This window comes from Nicotiana attenuata, unplaced genomic scaffold, assembly GCF_001879085.1.
Source record: "Nicotiana attenuata strain UT unplaced genomic scaffold, NIATTr2, whole genome shotgun sequence".
In the NCBI taxonomy this organism is placed as follows: Eukaryota; Viridiplantae; Streptophyta; class Magnoliopsida; order Solanales; family Solanaceae; genus Nicotiana; species Nicotiana attenuata.
The window spans coordinates 63377-69293 of record NW_017671787.1 but is presented as its reverse complement, the minus strand read 5'-3'; the positions used below and the strand labels follow the sequence as shown (position 1 = coordinate 69293).

The following is a 5917-nucleotide window of genomic DNA, read 5'->3' as shown; positions in this document are numbered from 1 at the left end:
TCTTTCCATTGGTTGACCATCAAAAACACCTGCTCAGACGAGCCATTTTAAGATTTAATGTAATATTAGCGTGTTAGGATGTTAAAATATTTTTAAAAATTGGGTACTAGTATATATATAGTAAAAGAAGACACATAGACGATACCTTGCTCGTGATAGTGGTACCTACGGACCAATGCCACGCGGAACTCCAAAGGGATTACTAGGAATGCCTTTCAATACCACTGTAAGCTTATCATTTTTTCAGTGTGTAGAAATACTCCCGTTGGGTTTATATTGCAGATCTTAACGAAATTTTCTTTGTATCAAAGCGTAATATAGTTGACCTGGAGTGTTATTGTTGTCTTCATCTTTTCTTACATTCCTCTAATTCATGCAGATCTTATATTGCAATATTGGAAATCATCAATGCCTATTACTTTCTTTAGGGAGGTAGGAATAAATTGTTTGATTCTAGATTATGTTACTTCTCTCGTCGAGCAATGTCTAAGGTGAATTCTTTTATTTAGGTCCTTGCATTATGTGACCATCCAGTTATTTTGGACAAAGGTGAAACACAAGGTCTGTTCAGGTATGAAGTTCGTCCATCAACCTCCCTGCACCTTGTAGCGCAATGTGCCTTAGTTTCCAGAGATGTCTGAAAAAGTGGAATTAACATGTCTAATTTTCATAAACCAAATGTTTTCCCTTGTATTTTTCACTGAGGTGCAACACACAGAGCATCTACATTGGCACGTAGATATAGAGATATATTTCTCGTATCATTCAGAATTGATCTATTTTACTTGTACTGAGTTTAACTGTTGAACTTGAAAGCATACCTACATTTCTGTTGTTATTTCTATACTGGTATGTACTTGTTGAGCTCGTCACTACTATCAGCCCAAAGATTAGTCTTGTTACTTATTGAGTGGTTGTACTCATACTACTCTGCATCTCGTGTGCCGATCCAGGTACTCCAGGATACGGCGGCTGCTAGATTTTGAATTTTTATCTATTGGAGACTATTAAGGTAGCTGATTGGTGTCCGCAGACCTTGACTCTCTTTTCTTTCAGTTGTTTGTACTGTTCTATATTTTTCAAACAATATTTTATCAGCCAGACTATGTTAATTTAGATGCTCATGTACTCATCGACACAGGAGTTTTGGAGTATTTTATATCAATATTTGCGAGATTTTCATGTTGAATTTAAATATTATATTTTCAAACTTAAAAGATTACAGTGTTTTGTTAAGGTTATCGGTTTGCCTAATATTGAAATAGGCACCATCACAACATAGTAAATTTTGGGTGTGACACAATGAGTATTGAGTCCTCTGACGATAGGCGGACGAGGTGTCAATTCATGAGTATAGCGAGTAAGATATGTTAGGGGCACTTGGCTTCCTTGGCTAGTTAGCTAGGTGGAAACTTATCTCTTTTTATTTTATTTTATTTTTCTTGCATTCTATGTATTATAACGTGTATCATATGTTTATCCCATTTTTGAAAGAGTAGTAGCTAATCCTATCTTAAATTAACAACGAAATGACCACTTTAAGTTAGGTTGAATTTGTAAAACAAATAGGTCCACGGTTCATTTATTAGCACTCTTCCATTGTTAGTATATTAAGGAGAGTCCTATTTCTAGGAAATGATCTTTTATATTCACTTAGGGATCGTTTGATACGAGGTATAAGAAGGTATAAGGGTGGTATAAAAATTTAATACCACTTTAATATTTTGTTTGGTTAACAAACCAGGTATAAGTTATCATGGTATTAATTTTAACACTGGGATAACTTATACCTTATAGAAGGTGGGGTAATTAGCACCGGTATAACTTATACCTTCTTCTTAGAAATTATGCAATTGTCATTCTTAATATAACATACCAAACAATGAATAAACAACAATTCCAGCATAACTAATCCCGGCATAACTTATCCCAATATAACTTATACCGACATAATTTATACCGGTATAAATCGTATTACAACCAATCGACCCATTACAGTTTAAATAAAAGAAAATGATCATACAAAATCCAATAGTCATATAAGTAAATAATATTTGCTGCGTATAAAAATCAAATTTCCTTTTTATATATTTCCATCAAATGATCAAGTCTCCTTGATTACTCATTTTCCCTATGTAGGCTTAATCCTGCAAGACACCTCGTTTCGAAGTTTTCATTAGTTCTTTAACTCTCAATCTCGATAAGTGTAAAGTAAACAGGTTTGAAACTCATTGAATAATCTTCACTTGACTATAACAAAACATTGATATTTCGAACCTCTCAATTACACATGCTTTGGAGAGTTGTACATCTTGGCTAAATAGTTAAGCCAACCAAAAAGAGAAAATCTCACTTTATACCCATTAAATCCAAACTATTTACCCTTTAATGCCCATGCCCAAACTATTTACTATTCCTACCCATAGGGCCCAAATTAATTACCCGCTAACCATCTTTTTAGAAACTTGGACTATTATAGATGCTCGAAAAAGATACAATAAATTTGAGCCCAATATATGAATTAGGTTAAAAAAAACTATTTCGTAATCAACAGTGGAAGCTAACCATTTTTGGTGTTAGTAATTACCTTATCGAACATAAAACCCCTATCTATGTGCTTCCCAGCAATGTTCTGTGAAACAGCTACTTCTCTTTGGTACTCATTACAAGTCACCACCTGCGGAGCATTGTTCCGTACTTCATCTTCGCTAAACGGCCTGTAACAATATTTAAAAAAAAAAAATCAAATGCAACTAACAAAAGGAATGTAGAACTCTAACAATTTAGTAATTGAGTATTAAATGATTAATATTAAAAGTAATTAGCAAATTTTTCAAAACTAAAACAATTAGTACCTGCAACGAAGCAGAACTTGAACGTTTAGTGTTACAAATAATTATTTCTAATATCTTTTGAGAAGTTCATAGTGATTTATTGCAAGAAAAATTAGATCAACCATTGAAAGACCTTGAAATTTAAAAATCATAAATTGCATTTGTCGAGTTTGTAATTATTTGATTAGATTTTGACTGGCGTGATTAAAATATCGATTGGCAACTGTAACTAAATGTTGAGTCAGTTTGGTCAAGACATGGAGCTGATTTAAGGTGATTGAGATCGAAATTTTCAGTTGAAAATCGAAGAAGAACACAACTACAGTAATAATCGAAGAAGAACACTGTTACCTAACAGTATACCGCTACAGTATACTAATAACTATAGGAGTATATAGTTATACTACAACAATATACCATTATAGTATACAAATATATTGTTATGGTATACTGTAATAATATGCAAGATATTGTAACAATATGCTGTAATAGTATACAATATACTATAATAGTATACTTATTACCCGTAAATTCACTTGCCTTTTTCCTTTTAATTTGTTTTAAGCTTTTACCTAGCGTGAGTGGCAAATTGAAAATGCAATAAAAAATAAAAAATTATAGTATGCTATGTAATGTAACGGTATACTCTTACAATTAGATCCTTTTAGATTTTTTTAAATTTTGTATTGACAACTGATATTATTTCAGTTTAATAATTGAATTAAACTTTTTTTAACTCTTTGCGTACAATTGTATACCCTGTTGGTATAACTATATACTATACTGGTATCAAATGTTAGTTAATATTTTTTTGGTTGTATTAGCTACATTTAATTGGTACATAATTTGATTTTTCTTTAGTAATAATATAAAAAAAAGAATAATAAAAAATAGTGAAAATAGTAAATGAAATTAGATTATGAAGAGAAAAAGAATATAAAAAAAAAAGAAGTTAAATGAAATTAGAATAGGAAAAAAGAAAAAAATAAGAAGAAAACAAGAAAAAAGAAAAGGAGAAAAGAAAAAGAAAAGAAAAGAAGCATAGGAATAAAAAAGAATTGGAGAACAAAGAGAAAATTTTCCACAAAACCTACTATGGGTAGGAAACGTAATTGGTTTATGGGTAGAAAAGCAAATGAGTAGACAAGGGTAAATAGTTTTATTTTTGTGGGTAACTGTGTCAAAATTCCAACCAAAAAGTCATGATTTATGATAGGGGATCTTTACGCAAATAGCCAACAATATTTACTGCTTATTTTTTCTAGTCAGTATACATAGATTATACACGATCATATATATTATATATAATATATGCATATTATACATTCGCCAGCTATTTTTAATTTAAGCGGTTGAATGGACGGCTATTTAGGTCAATTCTTCTTTTGTGCTATTCGGGTCATGATAGCCCATCTCTCTCTTTAAACACAAATAGCCGGCTAGATTTACTGTTTACTTTTTTAGCAGGTATATATAAATTACTCAATGATTACATACATTTATATACATGTGATGCACGAATTATACATAGTAAATTATATATTCACATGTTATTTTTAGTTTGAGCGATTAGGTGGGCAACTATTTAGTTAAATCTTCTACTAAAAAGTTAACCCAAATAGCCGCTCGCTCAACCACTTAAACTAAAAATAGCATGTGGAGATATAATATATGCATAATTTATATATTATATGTGTATAATTATATATGTTCAATATATAATCTATGTATATGGTTAGAAAAAGTAAACAATAAATATTAGAGGATTTGGTATTTCATAACAACTTAGTCCAATAATTGGCAGAAAATAGCCTATCTTTTAGCATGTGGCACAGGTAGCCTAAATTTAAAATTTAATGACCTTCTCTCTCTTCTAGTGGCCCAACCATCACCTCAAAAATAGGCTTTTATTTCTTTTTTGTTAGAATTCAAAAATCTTTCATGATTTTCTTCCAAATCTCTACAATCTTTTTTCTAGGTTTTTAAATTATTTCTCACAAGCATTAAAAATGTTAAAAATTATAAATATAGTTTGTATATCATAGTGTATATCCAAGTGTATAACACAAATAAATTTTATTTTTTGTATATCATGCTGTATAACATGTATACCAATATATATATCACAACCTTATTTTTCTTCTTTGTGTATATCAAAAATTTATTTTCCTTCGATAGTTGTCTATAGTTTGTATGTCATAGTGTACAACACAAATAAATTTTATTTTTTGTATATCATACTGTAAAACATGTATACCAATATATATATCACAACTTTATTTTTCTTCTTTGTGTATATCAAATATTTATTTTTCTTCGATAGTTGTCTATAATTTATTATTATCTTTATATCCAAGTGTATAACACAAAACTAATTATATTATTTGTATATCATATTGTATAATACATAATAAAACGTGTATAGCAAAATATATATCACAAATTTATTATCCTTCTTATTCTCCATCTCGGCCTTCGATTTCCTCGATGAAAAAATCCTTTATTTCACTCCACACCACAGACGACGGACTGTTCATATACATTTTGGTTTTCTAGCAAACTATATCTCTCTATAAATTTCGAGAGCATTAATGAGTGGTGGAAGAGTAGAAGTGATAGTACTATTAATCACAATATCGTACCGTTCGTAACCAGAGCCCGGAGTCAATGTGTATACCGTTGTGGTCGACAAATATGCCGGAGACAAAGGTCCATAAAAGAAGTTATCATTAATATAATCCACCATTTTAATCTCATTTGGAATAGGGAGGGAGGGAGGGAGGGAGGGAGGGAGGGAGGGGGGAAGGCAGAGAACAAGAAAGGGGAGGGGACCAGCGAACAATAGAGGGAGGGCAGCAAACGGTTAGGAGAATAAACAATAAAATAGGGTCGTTTTTAGAATTGGCTATATAATGCCAATTATTTGGAGCTACCTTTGTCAAAACCTAATATAAGGCTAAAAAATTACCAACTCCCCTTATGTGTTGTCATCCGGTGTCATTTTTTCTAAATATTATCGGCTAAGATTCCTTTTTTATTCTAGAAATCAAAAGCCCAAGAAGAGGTGAAGTCTCGTGTCTCTT

General features: G+C 31.0%; 1 long non-coding RNA gene across 1 annotated transcript; it reads left to right on the top strand.

The window, feature by feature from the left end:
- The first annotated feature begins 382 nt into the window (after positions 1 to 382).
- On the top strand, positions 383 to 1146 carry LOC109210209. The gene is made up of 3 exons (XR_002065511.1): positions 383 to 432; positions 510 to 571; positions 954 to 1146. It is a non-coding gene; the product is annotated as an uncharacterized LOC109210209 (long non-coding RNA).
- The last annotated feature ends 4771 nt before the right edge of the window (positions 1147 to 5917 follow it).